This window comes from Pseudophryne corroboree, chromosome 9 (genome assembly GCF_028390025.1).
Source record: "Pseudophryne corroboree isolate aPseCor3 chromosome 9, aPseCor3.hap2, whole genome shotgun sequence".
In the NCBI taxonomy this organism is placed as follows: Eukaryota; Metazoa; Chordata; class Amphibia; order Anura; family Myobatrachidae; genus Pseudophryne; species Pseudophryne corroboree.
Window position 1 is genome coordinate 105,049,409 of NC_086452.1, and position 24,866 is coordinate 105,074,274.

A 24,866-nucleotide genomic window follows, 5' to 3' on the forward strand; every position below is an offset into this window, starting at 1 on the left:
TGAGGTGTGGGGTCCGTAGGCACTGTGGGTGGGGGTGCCACGGGTGGTGGAGGGACAGGTGTGTGGATTTGCGGTGGATGGGGGAGGGGGTCTGGAGGTGGTGGAGGGGTGTGTGCGCGGGTGGGATAGGGGGTGGGTGCGGGGGTGCAGCGGATGGTGGAGGTGGTCCGGGAGTGTGGGAGAGCTGAGGTGCTGTGGGTGGGGGAGAGGCGGGTGAGGGGCTGTTGCGGATAAGGTAGGGGTTCCGGAGGCGCTGCAGGGTGGAAGGTTGCAGGTGTTGCGGGTGAGGTAGGGGGCCTGGAGGCGCTGCGGGTGGGGGTGCGGTGGATGGGGAGGGGCTGCAGGTGGTGGAGGAGCGGGTGGTGTAGGAGGTCCGGAGGTGCAGTGGGTGGTGGAGGGGTGGGTGCTGAGGGTGGGGTAGTGGGTCCGAAGGTGTTGCGGTTGCTGGAGAGGTGGGGGTGTAGGGGATGGGTCAGTGGGTGCAGCGGATGGGGGAGGGGTGAGTGCGGGGGTTCAGCAGATGGGGAGGGGGTCAGTAGATGCGGGAGGGGTGGGGGTGCTGTGGGTGGGGGAGGCGGGGGAGGGGCTGTTGCGGATGGGGGAGGGGTTCCGGAGGCGCTGCTGGTGGAGAAGGGTGCAGGTATTGCGGGTGAGGTAGGGGGCATGGAGGCGCTGCGGGTGGAGGAGGGAGGGAGGGGGGTGAGGGTGCGGTGGATCGGGAGGGGCTGTAGGTGGTGGAGGAGCAGGTGGTGTAGGGAGTCCGCAGGTGGAGTGGTTGGTGGTGGGGTGAGTGCTGCGGGTGGGGTAGTGGGACCGAAAGTGTTGCGGTTGCTGGAGGGGTGGGGGTGCAGGGGATGGGTCCGGGGGTGCAGCGGATGGGGGAGGGGCTGCTGCAGATGGGGGAGGGGTTTGGAAGACACTGCGGGTGGGGTAGGGGGTCCGAAGGCGCAGTGGGTGGGGGTGCCACGGGTGGTGGAGGGGCAGGTGCGGGGGTTTGCGGGGGATGGGGAGGGGTCCAGGGGCGCTGCAGGTGGTGGAGGGGCAGATATCAGTGCACATAGTCTCTGTGGTAGTTAGTGAGGGTTGGTGATGGTGTAAGAGGGGTGAAGGCCAGTACACAGACAGGCAGTTAGAGAGCAGGATGAGGGTGACAGGGCATAGTGACGGGGAGTACTTAGCAGATATAGGGGTGGGCTACAGGTGTGATGTCACAGTGTGTGTACCTTTGCTGTCATGTGTGAGGTATGTGAGGTATATGTGAGGTATGTGTGAGGTATGTGTGAGGTAAGGATGTGCGGGTCGTGGTGGCCACTAACGTCCAGGCTGCTGCTGTGAGATGGTGACTGCAGAGGGAGGGAACTCCGACCCAGCAGCAATGGGTTGTGGTCAGCATTCCTTCCTGGCCCCGTTCCGCCGCACACTGTCCGCCCCGTCTGACGGGCGTCATTCCTCCATCCTGCATGGCAGCGTCAGCTGCTGTGATCGCGGAGCATAGGTAAGCGTCCGGAGCCCTGTGGGCGGGCAGGCATGGTGTTTCCCTGGAGAGGTGCGGCGCGCGTCCTTAGGCTGCAGACGGAGGGAGCTCCGGCCCAGCAGCAATGTTGATTAGTGCGTGTCCCGTCCTGGCGCTGTCCCGCTGCACATGCTCCGCACCGCTTGCCGCTGAGCATGGCAGCCCTTGTGTGTATGCTGCAGATGCTGATCTAGCGGTGCCTGAGCTAGCGCCCTCTCCCTGGGGTGTGGGTGTCAGGCGGCAGGTATGGTGTGTAGGTGGGAGAGGAGCTGCGGGTGGCGACTCGCTGCCTGCAAGTACCCTCCATATCAGCGCTGTTCCCCTCCCTGCAGATAGTGTCAGTGGCCGTGGTGTACTTTTGCTACTGGTGGCCTGTGCTGGTGCTAGGGTGTTCGGCGCCCCCCTGCAAACTATGAATTTTGCGCCCTCCCATATTCCTTTGTTGTGCATCGGGAAAAGTGGTGTGGTCTCACAATAGTACCCCCATTTAAAATGACGCCACAATGTAGCACAATCTTATTCATCTTATACGTAATGCCCCACCCGTAGTAGTAGCGTCATTATACATAATGCCCCACCCGTAGTAGTAGCGTCCATATACGTAATGCCCCCCCAATAGTAGTAGTGTCCTTATACATAATGCCCCCCCAGTAGTAGTAGCAGTTATATGTAATGCTCCCCAACAGTAATAGTAGCATCCTTATACGTAATGCCCCACCCATAGTAGTAGCGTCCTTATACGTAATGCCCCCCAGTAGTAGTAGCGTCCTTATACATAATGCCCCCCCAATAGTAGTAGCAGTTATATGTAATGCCCCACAACAGTAATAGTAGCATCCTTATACGTAATGCCCCACCCGTAGTAGTAGCGTCCTTATACGTAATGCCCCCCAGCAGTAGTAGCAGTTATATGTAATGCCTCCCAACAGTAATAGTAGCGTCCTTATACGTAATGCCACCCCTGTAGTAGTAGCATCCTTATACATAATGTGCCCCCAGTAGTAGTACCATCCTTATACATAATGCCCCCCCAGTAGTAGTAGCATCCTTACATGTAATGCCCTCCCAGTAGTAGCGTCCTTATATGTAATGCCCCCCAGTATTAGTAGCCTCCTTATGCGTAATGCCCCCCTATAGTAGTAGCGTCCTTATACGTAATGCCCCCCCATAGTAGTAGCGTCCTTATACGTAATGCCCCCCCTATAGTAGTAGCGTCCTTATACGTAATGCCCCCCCTATAGTAGTAGCGTCCTTATACGTAATGCCCCCCCTATAGTAGTAGCGTCCTTATACGTAATGCCCCCCCTATATTAGTAGCGTCCTTATACGTAATGCCCCCCCTATAGTAGTAGCGTCCTTATACGTAATGCCCCCCTATATTAGTAGCGTCCTTATACGTAATGCCCCCCCTATATTAGTAGCGTCCTTGCATGTAATGGCCCCCCCAGCAGTGGCGTCCATAAAGTGCGCACTCACAGACATACCTCACACACACACAATTCACACATATATACAAACACACACACCCCACCATATATACACACACACACACACACACACACACACACACACACACACCATACACACACGCACACACATTTCTCTCTCACCCTCCACTTACCAAGTCTGGCTGGCCGTCACTGCAATACTGATTCCACCACTGTTCAGCTGTCTGGTCCCGTGTAGCTCCGCCCCTCTAGTCCGTGTAACTCCTCCCCTTCGTGACGCCGTAGCTCCGCCCCCTTTTCGGGACCCGCACTGCACAGCACACAGCCCGCTGTCACAGGTGATTGGGGGGGGGGGGACTGGCACAGCAGCCGGCAGCTAGTGGCCATCCTCACCTCCTATACTGTAAGGTAGGGTCTTGCACCTGACTGCTGCTGGCGCTGGGTATGGGGTAGCTCCCTGCAGCAGATGCAGTTGACTCCGCCCAGCTCTGTGACTCCGCCCAGCGTTACGGGCACAGAGTCACAGATTAAGGCAAATATATAGGAGATACTGGTGGTCACTGTCAGCAAACTGCAAAACTAAAATGCACCAAAGGTATAGAATGTAGATGGATATTATACTTAATGACGACACAGAGGTAGGTACAGCAGTGGCCTTCTGTACCGTACTGCTATATATAGTATACTGGTGGTCACTGTGTCAGCAAACTGCAAAACTAAAATACACCACAGGTTTAGAATGTAGATGGATAGTATACTTAATGACGACACAGAGGTAGGTACAGCAGTGGCCTTCCGTACCGTACTGCTATATATAGTATACTGGTGGTCACTGTGTCAGCAAACTGCAAAACTAAAATGCACCACAGGTATAGAATGTAGATGGATAATATTCTTAATGACGACACAGAGGTAGGTACAGCAGTGGCCTTCCATACCGTACTGCTATATATAGTATACTGGGGGTCACTGTGTCAGCAAACTGCAAAACTAAAATGCACCACAGGTACAGAATGTAGATGGATAGTATACTTAATGACGACACAGAGGTAGGTACAGCAGTGGCCTTCCGTACCGTACTGCTATATATAGTATACTGGTGGTCACTGTGTCAGCAAAACTCTGCACTGTACTCCTACTATATAATATTATACTGGTGGTCCCGACTCCCCAGTCCCCACCATAAAGCAGCACACTGAGCACAGATATGGAGTGTTTTTCAGGCAGACAACGTATAATGATGGTCACTGTCAGCAAAACTCTGCACTGTACTCCTCCTATATAATATTAATTATACTGGTGGTCCCCAGTCCCCACATTAAAATAAAGTAGCACACTGAGCACAGATATGGAGTGTTTTTCAGGCAGACAACGTATACTGGTGGTCACTAGAGATGAGCGCCGGAAATTTTTCGGGTTTTGTGTTTTGGTTTTGGGTTCGGTTCCGCGGCCGTGTTTTGGGTTCGACCGCGTTTTGGCAAAACCTCACCGAATTTTTTTTGTCGAATTCGGGTGTGTTTTGGATTCGGGTGTTTTTTTTCAAAAAACCCTAAAAAACAGCTTAAATCATAGAATTTGGGGGTCATTTTGATCCCAAAGTATTATTAACCTCAAAAACCATAATTTACACTCATTTTCAGTCTATTCTGAATACCTCACACCTCACAATATTATTTTTAGTCCTAAAATTTGCACCGAGGTCGCTGTGTGAGTAAGATAAGCGACCCTAGTGGCCGACACAAACACCGGGCCCATCTAGGAGTGGCACTGCAGTGTCACGCAGGATGTCCCTTCCAAAAAACCCTCCCCAAACAGCACATGACGCAAAGAAAAAAAGAGGCGCAATGAGGTAGCTGACTGTGTGAGTAAGATAAGCGACCCTAGTGGCCGACACAAACACCGGGCCCATCTAGGAGTGGCACTGCAGTGTCACGCAGGATGGCCCTTCCAAAAAACCCTCCCCAAACAGCACATGACGCAAAGAAAAAAAGAGGCGCAATGAGGTAGCTGACTGTGTGAGTAAGATAAGCGACCCTAGTGGCCGACACAAACACCGGGCCCATCTAGGAGTGGCACTGCAGTGTCACGCAGGATGTCCCTTCCAAAAAACCCTCCCCAAACAGCACATGACGCAAAGAAAAAAAGAGGCGCAATGAGGTAGCTGACTGTGTGAGCAAGATAAGCGACCCTAGTGGCCGACACAAACACCGGGCCCATCTAGGAGTGGCACTGCAGTGTCACGCAGGATGTCCCTTCCAAAAAACCCTCCCCAAACAGCACATGACGCAAAGAAAAAAAGAGGCGCAATGAGGTAGCTGACTGTGTGAGTAAGATAAGCGACCCTAGTGGCCGACACAAACACCGGGCCCATCTAGGAGTGGCACTGCAGTGTCACGCAGGATGGCCCTTCCAAAAAACCCTCCCCAAACAGCACATGACGCAAAGAAAAAAAGAGGCGCAATGAGGTAGCTGACTGTGTGAGTAAGATAAGCGACCCTAGTGGCCGACACAAACACCGGGCCCATCTAGGAGTGGCACTGCAGTGTCACGCAGGATGTCCCTTCCAAAAAACCCTCCCCAAACAGCACATGACGCAAAGAAAAAAAGAGGCGCAATGAGGTAGCTGACTGTGTGAGTAAGATAAGCGACCCTAGTGGCCGACACAAACACCGGGCCCATCTAGGAGTGGCACTGCAGTGTCACGCAGGATGGCCCTTCCAAAAAACCCTCCCCAAACAGCACATGACGCAAAGAAAAATAAAAGAAAAAAGAGGTGCAAGATGGAATTGTCCTTGGGCCCTCCCACCCACCCTTATGTTGTATAAACAGGACATGCACACTTTAACCAACCCATCATTTCAGTGACAGGGTCTGCCACACGACTGTGACTGATATGACGGGTTGGTTTGGACCCCCCCCAAAAAAGAAGCAATTAATCTCTCCTTGCACAAACTGGCTCTACAGAGGCAAGATGTCCACCTCATCATCATCCTCCGATATATCACCGTGTACATCCCCCTCCTCACAGATTATCAATTCGTCCCCACTGGAATCCACCATCTCAGCTCCCTGTGTACTTTGTGGAGGCAATTGCTGCTGGTCAATGTCTCCGCGGAGGAATTGATTATAATTCATTTTAATGAACATCATCTTCTCCACATTTTCTGGATGTAACCTCGTATGCCGATTGCTGACAAGGTGAGCGGCGGCACTAAACACTCTTTCGGAGTACACACTTGTGGGAGGGCAACTTAGGTAGAATAAAGCCAGTTTGTGCAAGGGCCTCCAAATTGCCTCTTTTTCCTGCCAGTATAAGTACGGACTGTGTGACGTGCCTACTTGGATGCGGTCACTCATATAATCCTCCACCATTCTTTCAATGTTGAGAGAATCATATGCAGTGACAGTAGACGACATGTCCGTAATCGTTGTCAGGTCCTTCAGTCCGGACCAGATGTCAGCATCAGCAGTCGCTCCAGACTGCCCTGCATCACCGCCAGCGGGTGGGCTCGGAATTCTGAGCCTTTTCCTCGCACCCCCAGTTGCGGGAGAATGTGAAGGAGGAGATGTTGACAGGTCGCGTTCCGCTTGACTTGACAATTTTCTCACCAGCAGGTCTTTCAACCCCAGCAGACTTGTGTCTGCCGGAAAGAGAGATCCAAGGTAGGTTTTAAATCTAGGATCGAGCACGGTGGCCAAAATGTAGTGCTCTGATTTCAACAGATTGACCACCCGTGAATCCTTGTTAAGCGAATTAAGGGCTCCATCCACAAGTCCCACATGCCTAGCGGAATCGCTCCGTGTTAGCTCCTCCTTCAATGTCTCCAGCTTCTTCTGCAAAAGCCTGATGAGGGGAATGACCTGACTCAGGCTGGCAGTGTCTGAACTGACTTCACGTGTGGCAAGTTCAAAGGGCATCAGAACCTTGCACAACGTTGAAATCATTCTCCACTGCACTTGAGACAGGTGCATTCCACCTCCTATATCGTGCTCAATTGTATAGGCTTGAATGGCCTTTTGCTGCTCCTCCAACCTCTGAAGCATATAGAGGGTTGAATTCCACCTCGTTACCACTTCTTGCTTCAGATGATGGCAGGGCAGGTTCAGTAGTTTTTGGTGGTGCTCCAGTCTTCTGTACGTGGTGCCTGTACGCCGAAAGTGTCCCGCAATTCTTCTGGCCACCGACAGCATCTCTTGCACGCCCCTGTCATTTTTAAAAAAATTCTGCACCACCAAATTCAAGGTATGTGCAAAACATGGGACGTGCTGGAATTTGCCCATATTTAATGCACACACAATATTGCTGGCGTTGTCCGATGCCACAAATCCACAGGAGAGTCCAATTGGGGTAAGCCATTCCGCGATGATCTTCCTCAGTTGCCGTAAGAGGTTTTCAGCTGTGTGCGTATTCTGGAAAGCGGTGATACAAAGCGTAGCCTGCCTAGGAAAGAGTTGGCGTTTGCGAGATGCTGCTACTTATGCCGCCGCTGCTGTTCTTGCGGCGGGAGTCCATACATCTACCCAGTGGGCTGTCACAGTCATATAGTCCTGACCCTGCCCTGCTCCACTTGTCCACATGTCCGTGGTTAAGTGGACATTGGGTTAAACTGCATTTTTTAGGACACTGGTGAGTCTTTTTCTGACGTCCGTGTACATTCTCGGTATCGCCTGCCTAGAGAAGTGGAACCTAGATGGTATTTGGTAACGGGGGCACACTGCCTCAATAAATTGTCTAGTTCCCTGTGAACTAACGGCGGATACCGGACGCACGTCTAACACCAACATAGTTGTCAAGGCCTCAGTTATCCGCTTTGCAGCAGGATGACTGCTGTGATATTTCATCTTCCTCGCAAAGGACTGTTGGACAGTCAATTGCTTACTGGAAGTAGTACAAGTGGGCTTACGACTTCCCCTCTGGGATGACCATCGACTCCCAGCAGCAACAACAGCAGCGCCAGCAGCAGTAGGCGTTACACGCAAGGATGCATCGGAGGAATCCCAGGCAGGAGAGGACTCGTCAGAATTGCCAGTGACATGGCCTGCAGGACTATTGGCATTCCTGGGGAAGGAGGAAATTGACACTGAGGGAGTTGGTGGGGTGGTTTGCGTGAGCTTGGTTACAAGAGGAAGGGATTTACTTGTCAGTGGACTGCTTCCGCTGTCGGCCAAAGTTTTTGAACTTGTCACTGACTTATTATGAATGCGCTGCAGGTGACGTATAAGGGAGGATGTTCCGAGGTGGTTAACGTCCTTACCCCTACTTATTACAGCTTGACAAAGGGAACACACGGCTTGACAAATGTTGTCTGCATTTCTGGTGAAATACTTCCACACCGAAGAGCTGATTTTTTTGGTATTTTCACCAGGCATGTCAACGGCCATATTCCTCCCACGGACAACAGGTGTCTCCCCGGGTGCCTGACTTAAACAAACCACCTCACCATCAGAATCCTCCTGGTCAATTTCCTCCCCAGCGCCAGCAACACCCATATCCTCCTCATCCTGGTGTACTTCAACACTGACATCTTCAATCTGACTATCAGGAACTGGACTGCGGGTGCTCCTTCCAGCACTTGCAGGGGGCGTGCAAATGGTGGAAGGCGCATGCTCTTCACGTCCAGTGTTGGGAAGGTCAGGCATCGCAACCGACACAATTGGACTCTCCTTGTGGATTTGGGATTTCGAAGAACGCACAGTTCTTTGCGGTGCTACTGCTTTTGCCAGCTTGAGTCTTTTCATTTTTCTAGCGAGAGGCTGAGTGCCTCCATCCTCATGTGAAGCTGAACCACTAGCCATGAACATAGGCCAGGGCCTCAGCCGTTCCTTGCCACTCCGTGTGGTAAATGGCATATTGGCAAGTTTACGCTTCTCCTCCGACAATTTTATTTTAGGTTTTGGAGTCCTTTTTTTACTGATATTTGGTGTTTTGGATTTGACATGCTCTGTACTATGCCATTGGGCATCGGCCTTGGCAGACGACGTTGCTGGCATTTCATCGTCTCGGCCATGACTAGTGGCAGCAGCTTCAGCACGAGGTGGAAGTGGATCTTGATCTTTCCCTAATTTTGGAACCTCAACATTTTTGTTCTCCATATTTTAATAGGCACAACTAAAAGGCACCTCAGGTAAACAATGGAGATGGATGGATACTAGTATACAATTATGGATGGACTGCCGAGTGCCGACACAGAGGTAGCTACAGCCGTGGACTACCGTACTGTACTGTGTCTGCTGCTAATATAGACTGGATGATAATGAGATGTAGTATGTATAAAGAAGAAAGAAAAAAAAAACCACGGGTAGGTGGTATACAATTATGGATGGACTGCCGAGTGCCGACACAGAGGTAGCTACAGCCGTGGACTACCGTACTGTGTCTGCTGCTAATATAGACTGGTTGATAAAGAGATGTAGTATGTATGTATAAAGAAGAAAGAAAAAAAAACCACGGGTAGGTGGTATACAATTATGGACGGACTGCCGAGTGCCGACACAGAGGTAGCTACAGCCGTGGACTACCGTACTGTGTCTGCTGCTAATATAGACTGGTTGATAAAGAGATGTAGTATGTATGTATAAAGAAGAAAGAAAAAAAAACCACGGGTAGGTGGTATACAATTATGGATGGACTGCAGAGTGCCGACACAGAGGTAGCTACAGCCGTGGACTACCGTACTGTACTGTGTCTGCTGCTAATATAGACTGGATGATAATGAGATGTAGTATGTATAAAGAAGAAAGAAAAAAAAAACCACGGGTAGGTGGTATACAATTATGGATGGACTGCCGAGTGCCGACACAGAGGTAGCTACAGCCGTGGACTACCGTACTGTGTCTGCTGCTAATATAGACTGGTTGATAAAGAGATGTAGCATGTATGTATAAAGAAGAAAGAAAAAAAAACCACGGGTAGGTGGTATACAATTATGGACGGACTGCCGAGTGCCGACACAGAGGTAGCTACAGCCGTGGACTACCGTACTGTGTCTGCTGCTAATATAGACTGGTTGATAAAGAGATGTAGTATGTATGTATAAAGAAGAAAGAAAAAAAACCCACGGGTAGGTGGTATACAATTATGGACGGACTGCCGAGTGCCGACACAGAGGTAGCTACAGCCGTGGACTACCGTACTGTGTCTGCTGCTAATATAGACTGGTTGATAAAGAGATGTAGTATGTATGTATAAAGAAGAAAGAAAAAAAAACCACGGGTAGGTGGTATACAATTATGGATGGACTGCCGAGTGCCGACACAGAGGTAGCTACAGCCGTGGACTACCGTACTGTACTGTGTCTGCTGCTAATATAGACTGGATGATAATGACATGTAGTATGTATAAAGAAGAAAGGAAAAAAAAACCACGGGTAGGTGGTATACAATTATGGATGGACTGCCGAGTGCCGACACAGAGGTAGCTACAGCCGTGGACTACCGTACTGTGTCTGCTGCTAATATACACTGGTTGATAAAGAGATGTAGTATGTATGTATAAAGAAGAAAGAAAAAAAAACCACGGGTAGGTGGTATACAGTTATGGACGGACTGCCGAGTGCCGACACAGAGGTAGCTACAGCCGTGGACTACCGTACTGTGTCTGCTGCTAATATAGACTGGTTGATAAAGAGATGTAGTATGTATGTATAAAGAAGAAAGAAAAAAAAACCACGGGTAGGTGGTATACAATTATGGATGGACTGCCGAGTGCCGACACAGAGGTAGCTACAGCCGTGGACTACCGTACTGTACTGTGTCTGCTGCTAATATAGACTGGATGATAATGAGATGTAGTATGTATAAAGAAGAAAGAAAAAAAAACCACGGGTAGGTGGTATACAATTATGGATGGACTGCCGAGTGCCGACACAGAGGTAGCTACAGCCGTGGACTACCGTACTGTACTGTGTCTGCTGCTAATATAGACTGGATGATAATGAGATGTAGTATGTATAAAGAAGAAAGAAAAAAAAAACCACGGGTAGGTGGTATACAATTATGGATGGACTGCCGAGTGCCGACACAGAGGTAGCTACAGCCGTGGACTACCGTACTGTGTCTGCTGCTAATATAGACTGGTTGATAAAGAGATGTAGTATGTATGTATAAAGAAGAAAGAAAAAAAAACCACGGGTAGGTGGTATACAATTATGGACGGACTGCCGAGTGCCGACACAGAGGTAGCTACAGCCGTGGACTACCGTACTGTGTCTGCTGCTAATATAGACTGGTTGATAAAGAGATGTAGTATGTATGTATAAAGAAGAAAGAAAAAAAAACCACGGGTAGGTGGTATACAATTATGGATGGACTGCCGAGTGCCAACACAGAGGTAGCTACAGCCGTGGACTACCGTACTGTACTGTGTCTGCTGCTAATATAGACTGGATGATAATGAGATGTAGTATGTATGTATAAAGAAGAAAAAAAAAAAAACCACGGGTAGGTGGTATACAATTATGGACGGACTGCCGAGTGCCGACACAGAGGTAGCTACAGCCGTGGACTACCGTACTGTGTCTGCTGCTAATATAGACTGGTTGATAAAGAGATGTAGTATGTATGTATAAAGAAGAAAGAAAAAAAAACCACGGGTAGGTGGTATACAATTATGGATGGACTGCCGAGTGCCGACACAGAGGTAGCTACAGCCGTGGACTACCGTACTGTACTGTGTCTGCTGCTAATATAGACTGGATGATAATGAGATGTAGTATGTATAAAGAAGAAAGAAAAAAAAAAACCACGGGTAGGTGGTATACAATTATGGATGGACTGCCGAGTGCCGACACAGAGGTAGCTACAGCCGTGGACTACTGTACTGTGTCTGCTGCTAATATAGACTGGTTGATAATGAGATGTAGTATGTATAAAGAAGAAAGAAAAAAAAAACCACGGGTAGGTGGTATACAATTATGGACGGACTGCCGAGTGCCGACACAGAGGTAGCTACAGCCGTGGACTACCGTACTGTACTGTGTCTGCTGCTAATATAGACTGGATGATAATGAGATGTAGTATGTATAAAGAAGAAAAAAAAAACCACGGGTAGGTGGTATACAATTATGGATGGACTGCCGAGTGCCGACACAGAGGTAGCTACAGCCGTGAACTACCGTACTGTGTCTGCTGCGACTGGATGATAAATAATGATATAAAAAATATATATATATCACTACTGCAGCCGGACAGGTATATATTATATAATGACGGACCTGCTGGACACTGTCTGTCAGCAGAATGAGTTTTTTATTTTATAGAATAAAAAAACACCACACAAGTCACACGACGTGTGTTTAACTTTTACAGGCAGACATTCACAATACAATATAGTATACTATATACTGGTGGTCAGGTCACTGGTCAGTCACACTGGCAGTGGCACTCCTGCAGAAAAAAAGTGTGCACTGTTTAATTTTAATATGTACTCCTGGCTCCTGCTATAACCTAACTGCTCCCCAGTCTCCCCCACAATTAAGCTGTGTGAGCACAGTCAGATATTATACATAGATGATGCAGCAGCACACTGGGCTGAGCACAGATATGGTATGTGACTGAGTCACTGTGTATCGTTTTTTCAGGCAGAGAACGGATTATATTAAATAATATAAAACTGCACTGGTGGTCACTGGTCAGTCACTAGTATAACTAACTAATACTATCAGCAAAATTCTGCACTCTCTGTCTGAGTACTCCTCCTAAGCTCCAGTAAATGAAGTGTCACTGTCTCACTCTGTCACTAGTATAACTAACTAATACTATCAGCAAAATTCTGCACTCTCTGTCTGAGTACTCCCCCTAAGCTCCAGTAAATGAAGTGTCACTGTCTCACTCTCACTCTCCTATCTATTTCTTCTCTAAACGGAGAGGACGCCAGCCACGTCCTCTCACTATCAATCTCAATGCACGTGTAAAATGGCGGCGACGCGCGGCTCCTTATATAGAATCCGAGTCTCGCGATAGAATCCGAGCCTCGCGAGAATCCGACAGCGTCATGATGACGTTCGGGCGCGCTCGGGTTAACCGAGCAAGGCGGGAAGATCCGAGTCGCTCGGATCCGTGTAAAAAAAGCTGAAGTTCGGGCGGGTTCGGATTCCGAGGAACCGAACCCGCTCATCTCTAGTGGTCACTGTCAGCAAAACTCTGCACTGTACTCCTGCTATATAATACAGCTGCTCCCCAGTCCCCACAATTAAGCAGTGTGAGCACAGATATATATGCAGCACACTGAGCACAGATATGGAGCGTTTTTTTCAGGCAGAGAACGGATAACTGGTGGTCACTGATCAGCAAAACTCTGCACTGTACTCCTCCTTTATTATACAGCTGCTCCCCAGTCCTCCCCACAATGAATTAAGCAATAATGCACAATCAAATTCAACAATAACGGAGAGGACGCCAGCCACGTCCTCTCCCTAACATTTGCAATGCACGAGTGGAAATGGCGGCGACGCACGGCTGCTTATATAGAATCCGAATCTCGCGAGAATCCGACAGCGGGATGATGACGTTCGGGCGCGCTCGGGTTACCCGAGCCATACGGGAGAATCCGAGTATGGCTCGGACCCGTGTAAAAAGGGTGAAGTTCGGGGGGGTTCGGTTTCCGAGGAACCGAACCCGCTCATCACTAATTTAAATACTAAAGCAATTTAGCACTGGTCCAGTCTTGTGTAACTAATCCTAAATCAGTTTTCCTGCAATTCCTAACCGCCCATCGCAGGGCAAGGCCGCCCAGCATGCTCCCCGACACCCCCCATCTGCGACTACTCACTAATTGCGATCGCGCCTTTAATTAGTGCGCGATCACTAAAATTAGTGAAGCCTCCTGCCGGCGCAGTCTCGCAAACGACGGCAGGAGGGCCGCCGTCATCTTTTTAATCGGAGCGACTATGTGACATCACACAGCCGCCCCAGTGCAGAGAGTGTTAGATTTGGGTGGGTTATTTTGTTTCTGTGCAGGATAAATACTGGATGCTTTATTTTTACACTGCAATTTAGATTTCAGTTTAAACACACCCCACCCACATCTAACTCGCTCTGCACGTTATATCTGCGCCACCTGCAGTGCACATGGGGGGGTCATTCTGAGTTGATCGCTAGCTGCCGTTCGCAGCGCAGCGATCAGGATAAAAATCTGCATTTCTGCGCATGCGTATGCACCGCAATGTGCACGCGCGATGTACGGGTACAAAGGCTTTTGTGGTTGTGCACAGGTTCTAGCAACGTTTTCATTCGCACTGGCGGCCGCAAGAAGATTTACAGGAAAGGGGCGTTTCTGGGTGTCAACTGACCGTTTTCAGGGAGTGTTTGGAAAAACCCGGCGTGCCAGGGAAAACGCAGGCGTGGGCTGGGCGGGTGTGTGACATCAAAAGCAAACCCTCCAACGTTAGAATCAACGCACACGAAGACTAAGTTCAGGGCTGGTCTTGTTTTGCACAAAATGTTTTTGCAGTCGCTCTGCTGCACAGGCGTTCGCACTTCTGCAAAGCGTAAATACACTCCCCAGTGGGCGGCGACAATGCGTTTGCACGGCTGCTAAAAACTGCTAGCGAGCGATCGACTCGGAATGTCCCCCATGGTTTTGCCCATTAGCTAACAATTTTGCTGCTGTGATCAGGTCTGAATTAGGCCCTTTGTCAGTGCTTTGTTGTCCTCAGCCTGTACAAGGCTCCTGCAGTGACTTTCTGTTCAAGCATTCTATACAAAGACATTACAGTTTTCAACTGCTCTCACTGACTCTACTATTCAGTCTTCTGCCCTTCTAGTCACCAGTGCTCAAGTATAATCTGTGTCCTGGCTTTTAGCTACTCCAGCTATTCAAGTCTCTAGCACACCAGTCATGTCCCGGATTTTCGGTTACTTCAGCTACTCATGTATCTAGCACACCAGAGCTCAAGTATAAGCCATGTTCAAGCTTTCCAGCTACTTCAGCTACCCATGTCCTCAGCATATAAGTGCACAAGTATAGCCGAATCCCAGCACTCCAGTTATTCCAGTTTCCAGGTCTCAACCTACCGGAGTTCGAATACGCAGCCGTGCCCCAGCTGTCCAGACTCTCTATTCTTCAGTTCAATTACACCTCACTCAGTTCAAGCGGAAAGTAAGGTCTCGGCATTCAGCATCGGACATCCACTTCTTCAATTCACGTGTGGACAAGTATCCAGCAGACTTCCTTGCCTTCTTTAAGAACTCATTGTATAATTCTTGTATCATTGCTCATTTATGCCATGATCCTGTATAAGGAGAAATTACATTAAACAACCTCTCTTTATTCCTCGGCTCCTGAGTGTAATCCCTGAGACAAGCTCTAGTTCGGGTCTTGCAGTCGCTTAGAATATGGTATCTGCGTTGCACAAATCAGCCCTTTAACATAGAAATGTTTCTTTTGCTTGCATCAGAACTACAAACACTTCCCTCAAACTTGAGATAAACTAAGTCTTGGTTTTAGCCCTTCTGTTATGGGGTCTTAGCTGGTACAAACGTAGAGATGTGCGGTGGGCCCTTTTCGTGTTTTGGTTTTGGTTCTGGTTCCATGCTCGTGTTTTGGATCTGGATTGGTTTTGCCAAAACCACCCTTTCGTGTTTTTGTTTTGTATCTGGATTATTTTTAAAAAAAAACATAAAAACAGCTAAAATCACATAATTTGTGGGTAATTTTGATCCTACGGTATTATTAACCTCAAAAACATTAATTTCCACTAATTTCCAGTCTATTCTGAGCACCTCACAATATTGTTTTTAGGTCAAAGCCGAGGTGGCTGTAAAACTAAGCTAAGCGACACAAGTGTGCGGCACAAACACCTGGCCCATCTAGCAGTGGCACTGCAGTTGCAGACAGGATGGCAGATTTAAAAAATAGGCCCCAGACAGCACGTCATGCAAAGAAGAAAAAGAGGTGCAATTAGGTAATTGGATGGCTAAGCTAAGCGACACAAGTATGCGGCACAAACACCTGGCCCATCTAGGAGTGCCACTGCACTGGCAGACAGGATGGCACTTAAAAAACTAGGCCCCAAACAGCACAATATGCAAAGAAGAAAAATAGGTGAAATGAGGTAGCTGTATGACTAAGCGTCACATGGGTGCTGCACAAACAACATGGGACGTGCTGGAATTTGCCAGATCTAATACACGCACCATATTGGTGGCACAGGAGAGCGTACCCCTAAACCACACACACACACACACACACACGGCAAAGCCTGAAAAAATTAATTTGGATAATAATAACCCTTTTATTTGGAGCTATTATGCAGCACAGGCGAGCGTACCCCTACACCACACACTGCAGTGACATGCGGTGGGGTGAGGCAGAGCCTTTCATGTCATACTAACGTTTGCGCCAGAGTTTTGACTATATAAAGTATATGAAATATGCAAAGAATTTGCTTGAAATATCTTCTTTGCATTATTCTAATTATTTTTACAGCAAAAACTGTGGAGTAAAAAGTCTATGGCAGGTGAAGCAGTGCCTCCCCTTTCTATCTTTTACGCACATCTCTGATTAAAACTCACCAAATTTCCAGGAATTTATACTGATGTGTCTGTGTATAATGTCCAGAGTACGATGTGTATAATGTCCAGAGTACGATTTGGCTCATATATTGTGTGAAAATCTGGCTCTGGTGCTAGCCAGTGCCTCCTGAGCCATTTAGCTCACAGCACGTCCCTGCCACTCACGAGAATCCAACACGAGAAACCTCACGAGAATCCAACAGTGGGATGATGACATTTTGCCTCATTCTGGTTTCCGAGTAAGGCGGGAAAACCCGAGCCTGACTCGGATCTGGGCTTGGGTAGTGAAGTTCAGGGGGGGTTAGTTTCTCAGGAAACCGAACCCGCTCATCTCTAGTACGAAGTGGCACCGCTGACTGCACCCTTCTCAGTCACTGCCTAGCTTGCAAGTTTGTGGAGGCTGCACAGTACACTGGTCTGTGGCTGGATGTCTGTTCAAACAGTACTTACTCAGACCCATAAAACGTTATTTTGAGCTGGCTGTTCCTGCTGTATTGGCTCCTCACTCTCCTTTTGAAGATGGCCACAGTGTCCGCGCCTATCACCAGGCCTTTCATCTCAACACCCCCTCTTCAGCAACACTTACTGGCAACACTCCGCTGCTCTCTCCAGCAGCGCCACTCTCTCACCACCCAGCGTCCTGCGGATCTCTCTGGTATACAACTCCTGCTCTGCTCCACATTGCTCCTTCGATCAGCACACTTCTTAGCCTTCCACTCTTCTCCCAGCAGCCTCCTTATAATCACCTCCCTCTCTTCAAGCCATGTGACTGGATCCAGGGCTCAGTTAACACCTCCTGCACCAGGACTTCTCCTACTGCTGCAGAGCTACAGCAAAGGGCTCTTAAAGGGGCACACACACAGTTATGGGGTACCATACTAGGGCTAGGAGCTACTGTGTGTCATCATCATCTATGAACTAGGGATGTGGGCTGCAGCACTGTCTGTGCTGTGTCATACTCAGTGTCATCAGTGAATGGCTATGAGCTGCAGTGTAAGGGCTGTGGATGTGGGCTACTGTGTCAGTGTCATCAGTGAATAGTTGTGGGCTACAGCACTGTGACTGTGTTAGTGTTAGGAAAACCATCATAATAAAAAAATTGTGTTCACGACAGCTTTAGGCACTATATTAAAATAGTGTTCAGTACAGGTGCCACCTAGTGTTAAAAATTAAAAAAGTTGTTGCTGTTGTTCAGGTCAGGCACTGTACTTAAAAAATAACATTCAGTACAGGTGCTACCGTTACTTCCTGCCATGTTTAAAAAAAACTTAAATGTATGTGTTGCTGTTCAGGCACTGTACTTAAGAAATAACATTTAGTACAGGTGCCATTGTTACTTCCTGCAGTGTTATAAAAAAGAAGAAGTGTGTATTGTTGTTCAGGCACTGTACTTAAAAAATAACATTTAGTAGATGCCACCAATAGTTTCTGCAGTGTTAAAAAATAAAAACATGCATGTTGTTGTTCAGGCACTGTTCAGTAGGTTCCACTGCAACATACTAATAGCGCTGTGAGTCGATTTGGATCAGTTGATAGAAGAGCAGGAGCAGTAACCCAGTACTAGTGCTAGGCTGCTTACAGTCATGATAGTACTTCAACATCTACTAAAGGTGGCCCAGGGGGGGCAGACAGTTTAATAAAGACCACCTGAAAGCTAAACAATATTTCACAATATTAAAGAAAACATCTAAAGGCAAATTTTACTACCAAACAATTGAAAATTGCCAACATGCCATATACCACATACAGTGGCAAGGTATGGCTTATGTTATGACCTTTGTGAGTGGTGGACCTACTAGTGCTACTGCTGTTTCATGCTCTAGAATGCCTATTACAGAAGCTGTGGACAAACACCGTCAGGCATCTTCTTCTGTAACCTCATATGGTGATGATGCAACACCTCCTCACTCTGAAACTAGTAGAGGTGTCAATTTTATAACAGACAAATCAGAGCCCCCAAAAAGAGAAGTACACTAAGGCTAAAGAACAAACTGAGTTCACAAATCCCTGAGGAGAATCTAGGTGTGTCCACATTAGTCTGACATTTATGACACAGTACATGTAGAGAAGCCTCCTTCCATCATTTCTGCGCCCTCTGAACATGTGGGTATAGGAAGTACAAGTAAAGAAGGTGACATAGAAATGGAGGATGCTACTATGGAAGTGCAACAGGAGGAGGGGAATATTTGAGCATCTTAGGCTAATGAGGAAGTTGATGATGATGATGCTGTTTGTGTAAGTCAGTTGCCAGTGTCAGCAGTGCTTGCCCGTGATAAGAAGGACATGACTGGGCACAAGACCAAAAATCCACCTCTTATGTGTGGAATTATTTTTATTCAAATGCTGACAACAATTGTCAAGCCATATGTACCATTTGTGAAGCCACAGTAAGTAAAGGTAGGGATAATAACTATGTAGAAATCTTCTCCCCGTTATGTCATTTGGAGAGACTTCATGCAAAGTATTTCAGAAAAATCTGGTCAACTAATACAAAGCAGTCTAGCATCAGCTAGCTCTCAGCTCCCAGTTAAATCCCAGCATATGCAATCTCCACTGTCAACAACTATCATCAATCTCATTAATGACTGAAGGTAGTCCTGCAAACAATTTGCAAAGACTAACTTACTCTTCCCCTGTCAAGGATTCCCCAGAAGAATCCTTGCATGCTAGGACTGCTGCTGCTGGGGGTGAAGCTTCATCTCAGTAAAGGGACCAAGAAGACTAGTAGTTACAAACAACAATAGACTGTAAAACAATCCTTTGCAAGAGGGAAGCAAGTATGAAAATTGCCACTCAGTTGCTAAGTGGATTACTGAAGAAATGACGGCTATTCTAGTATTAGATCTGCATCCAATATCTGCAATCAATGCATCTGGTTTTAGACAGTTAATTGAGATCCTGTGTCCCCGCTACCAAATTCCATCTCTGTTCCATTTTACCAGAATAGCAATTCCTTTTCTATACTGGGAGGTTAATAAACACATAATGCCAGCTCATTCACAGGCAAGCTATTCTGTATCACAGTCTAAGAAGCATACCAGTGTCAACGTTTAGAAAAACTCAGGGATGTCATAGCAAAATGGCTTACCCCTCTAGCACTCTCCTCAAGATTTGTCATTTCCGATAACGCAACTAATATTGTGAGAGCATTACAACTGGGTGAATTTGAACATATCCCATGTTTTGCACATACAATAAACTTGGTGGTACATAATTTTCTTAAAAATGAATGGTGCATGCAGGAGATGCTGTCTGTGGCCTGAGCGAATGGTGGAACAGCAATAAGCCATCCAAGTGTACACAACAAGCCATGACATAGGGGGAGGAGGGGGAATGTATCCTAGTCCAACACAGTGGAGAATACTTTCCATTTGATACAAGCTAATGGAGCCATTTGAAGTAACAACCAATGAAGTGAGTTCAGACACTGCCAGCCTGAGTCAACTGATTTCCTTCATTAAACTACTGGAAAAGCAGCCAGAGAAACTGAAGGGGGAGATGCAATTAAAGTATGTTGAACTTGTAGATCAAGTTCTGTATTCGCTTTACCAGGACCAAAGGGTTGATAAACATCTTGCAATCGGATCACTACATTTTTGAAACCATTCTTGACCCTAGGTTTAAGGCATATATAATGTCTTTCTTTCCAACTAACACAGATCTTAAGAGATGCAAAGAGCTCCTAGTGAGCAAGCTGTCAGCTCAAATGGCACATGACACAGCAAAAGTATCCTGTTTCAGCTTCTCCTCCATTTCCTGCTGCCAGGAAAAAAAACTAACCTTTTTTACCAGAGACCCACTGGTAATAGGGATGAGTCCACTCAAAGCACCAGAGTGAAACAACATTATGACATCAAGTCAGGCCTAAAAGAATTACCTAAAATTAGTGACACCTCTACCATGACTCAATCTGACATAGTAATCATAATTAGAATAGTGACAGACACATTTTCCCCTGACACGCCTGCGTTTTTTAGCACACTCCCGGAAAACGCTCAGTTAGCACCCAGAAACGCCCCTTTCCTGTCAATCATTCACCGATCAGCAGAGCGACTGAAAAGCGCCGCAGGATCCATAGCAAATCTACTAAGTTTTTAGTTAAATAACCAAGCGCATGCGCCCTGCGTGTCTTGCGCATGCGCATTTAGCAACAAATCGCAGCATAGCGAAAATCAGCAACGAGCGAACAACTCGGAATGATCACCAATGTACAAGTTAGCATATTCAACTAACTCTGAAGACTAAATGTGTTTGGAGTTTGTTTCCGGGAACTGACTCCATCTTTAGATGGCATTAAATCCTGGAGGTCCACTCCATCCAATTGGAAGGAGTTCTAGAATGCAAAGAGGCCTCAGTTGGGTTCCCCGTGCTTTCAGTCACCCTCTCCACGTGAACTCATGTCACAAGTGCACATTTACACAGCACGGCATTGGAAACTTTCAAAGCTTGTAATTAGTAGTGAAGGTGTAGGTGATATGGACCTTTGGACAGCTTCTGTTTGGAACAACTGTCCAGTATCTGCAGCAATACTGAATTTCTTTCATACTTGAGTATCCCCCACACTCACAGCGAGTTGGTTATTTCATTATCTGGGGCCTATCAGCCCTAGATAATGAGTCGGCCCCTAAATTAAATAAGTGCCCACTTCTTTTGGGGCACTTTAGTACTGTAGCAAGCTAAGGCTAGACAATGATATCAGTGTTTCTGTGACAGCATGAATTAACAGAACTTCCTGTAATAGATTTGCATGGCATAAACCACAAAGCTTCACAGCGTACAACACTAAACACTTACAGTACTTGCAAATGATGCTGGCTTGTTGGGTGCAAAGCTCATTATCATTAATCATATGGATTTATAACTCATAATTAAATGCAATTCGTGCTGACCGGAACATTTTGTGAATAGATAAAGAAAGGGATTTCCCAATTGAGAGACTAATTCTGTGACAGATACAGCGGCGATGCTGGAGTCATTGTTTGCTTTTGCGCATGTGTCTATATTGCACTGTGCATATATCTAAATTATGATCACACAGAGTCGGAGCTGCAATTGATCCTAACAGGAGATGTACGGTTTTGAAAATGTATTGGGTGTTCATGGGCGGTTACAGAGTGGTGGCTCGCGGACATATGGAGATAGTCCATCTTATGGGCGAATTATGGGAGTGCCGCAAGCGTATCACTGATAGGGGTTGCATACAGAGATGCAGGTTGGTTCACATACTGTAGTATCCATATTCACCAGTATCTGAGTGTCTGAAGACATGACAAGTGGGCATCTGAGTCCTTGCTCATGCAGAGAAGAATTTGTAGTGGTATTTGCATAAAAATGGAGAAGCAATAAACAAGTTGGACTGAGATTGTACTTGAATTATGATCATCATGTCACTCTCTTCCCATGGGAATCTGGTAACTGATTATGGGAGCTCCCCCTAGTGTTAGAAACAGGTTTACACTGCATTGTTTCTTAAACCTACTAGTGGCTGAAGTGTGTCCTATGTGTGAGCCACATGCTAACTGAAACCACCATGAAACTTACATAAGTCACAGAACATAGATAGGCAGTAAAAAGGTCACCTATCTATTTATAAGAAGGAGAAAACTGTATGGTGGCATAGAAAGGTTGGACAGATATCAGCACAGCTCATCAATGCACTAGCCAACAGCACAACACATGCATTGTGGGTGGAGACTGTTGCATGGGGACTTTCAACACAATGCAGGGTATCCAACTCAACCTTCAAATATAGTTAACTAACTGGGAACTGCCCCAGTGAGTGTGGTATAGACTACAAAATAATGTTAGTGCACCCAACCAGACAAAGCTGCACATGGGTTTTTCATCTGCCTTTTTTCCCACCACTTAAATAGTCAACAACAAGTAAATACAGTACCGGGAAGGAGGGAAAGAGGAAGGGGTTAATCCTTTAGCAAAGTAATGTAAAAGAGAGCAACAAACACTTTAGTAAACTAGCATGTAACCACTCCCCATAAGCTGACATACCACCATGTGACCACCTCCAGAAAAGCTTAAAGCCTTGTGGTTTAACCCAATCCAGGCTTACCCAGCCTTCAGTTCTCCTTTTGTAAAAATAAAAAACAGCAAGCCAAAAACTAGAGATGTGTGGCGGAGACTCTTCAGGTTTTGTGTTTTGGTTTTGGATCTGGATCTCCGTTCGTGTTTTGGATCTGGATTGGTTTTGCCAAAACTACCCTTTCGGGTTTTGGTTTTGGATCTGGATTTTTTTGAGAAAAACATAAAAACAGCTAAATCACAGAATTAGGTTTTTTTTTTTAACCTGCAGTAATAATAACCTCAATAACATTCATTTTCACTAATTTCCAGTCTATGGTGGCGTTGTCAATTATCACAAATTCCCAGGAGAGTCTAAGTGGGGTAAGCCATTGTGCGATGATGTCCTTCAGTTTCCGTAAGAGCTTGTCAGCAGTGTGCCTCTTACGGAAATCGGTGATACACAGCGTAGCCTGCCTAGGAACGAGTTGGAGTTTGTGAGATGCTGCTGCCGCTGCTGTTGTTGCTACAGAAGGCTGTATAGGTCATTGGTACGGCCTCATCTAGAATACTGTGTTCAATTCTGGAGGCCATATCTTCATAAGGATATTAATACATTAGAGACTGTACAAAGTGGAGCAGAGAAGGGAAAGGGGTGACATGATAGAAACTTTCAAATACTATATATCAAGGGTTTTAACAAAGTCCAGGAAGGAAACATTCTCCATATGAAGAGACGCAATAGGACATAAGGATATGCACTGAGACTGGAGGGGGGGAGGTTCAGGAGAAATATGTGGAAAAATTACTTCACAGAAAGGGTAGTGGACAAGTGGAATAGCCTCCCATCAAAGGTGGTAGAGGCTAAGACAGTAGAGCAATTTAAACATGCATGTGATAGACATAAGGATATCCTTACAAAGAAATAAGGATCATATAAGTTTTGAGATAAAAATATGGTTAAAAAAAAGGGCAGATCAGATGGGCCAAGTGGTTCTTATCTGTCATCAAATTCTATGTTTCTACAGTATGTTTCTAAGGCAATACATCTACCCAGTGATCTGTCACAGCCATGTGGTCCTTAGTTTGCCCTGCTCCACTTGTCCACATGTCCGTGGTTAAGTGGACAGTGGGTACAACCGCATTTTTGAGGACACTGAGGACACTTTTCTTAATGTACCTGTACTGTCCAGGAATCGCTTGCCTAGTGAAGTGGAATCTAGATAGGATTTGGTACCGGGAACACAGTACGTCCATCAACTGTCTAAATCCCGCTGCACCAATTGCGGATACCAGACGCACATCTAACACCAGCATAGTTGTTATGGCCTCAGTAATCCGCTTAACAACAGGGTGACTGGTGTCATATTTCATCTTCCTTGCAAAGGACTGTTGATTGTTTAGCTGAAGTAGTACAAGTGGTCTTCTGACTTCCTCTCTGGGATGACGATCGACTCCCAGCAGCAGATCGACTCCCAGCAGCAGTAGGCGTACCACTCAAGGATCCTCCGGAGGAATCCCATTTAGGAGATGCCAGTGACATGGTCTGCAGGATTACTTAAGTTCCTGACTGAGGAAGAAATTGATGTTGAGCGAGTTGGTGGTGTGGATTGGAGGAGCTTGTGTACAACAGGTAGAAGGGATTTAGGTGTCAGTGGACTGCTTACGCTATTACCCAAAGTTTCTGAACTTGACAATGACATGATGAATGTGCTGCAGGTGACGTACTGTATAAGGGAGGATGTTCCTAGGTGGTTAACGTCCTTACCCCTACTTATTATGATTTGACAAAGTGAACACATGGCTTGACATCTGTTGTCCGGATTTGTGGAGAAATAATTCCACACCGAAGAGGTGGCTTTTTTGGTATTTTGCCCAGGCATGACAATGGGCTTTTTTTATCCCATGGCCAAGAACTGTCTCCACTGGTGCCTTATTCAAACAAACCACATCACCATCAGAATCCTCATCGTCAACTTCCTCCTCAGCGCTAGCTACACCAATATCCTCCTCATCCTGGTGTACTTCTACAGTGACATCCTCAATCTCAGTATCCGCAACTTGACTAGCAGTGCTCCTCCCAGCATTTGCAGGGGGCGAGCAAATGGTCGTAGGAGCCTCCTCTTCCCATACAGTGTTGTGAAGGTCAGGCCTAGACACCACAACCGTGGACACACTTGGACTCTCCTTGGGGATTTGTGATATCTCTGAACGCACAGGGTTTTTTTTTTCCTGTGCTTTAACCAGCTTAATTTTTTTTTATTTTTTGAGAGGTAGGAGGGCTTCCATCCTCATGTGAAGCTGAACCACCAGTCATGAACATAGGCTAAGGCCTCAGCCTTTCCTTGGCACTTCTTGTCGTGAATGGCATATTGCCA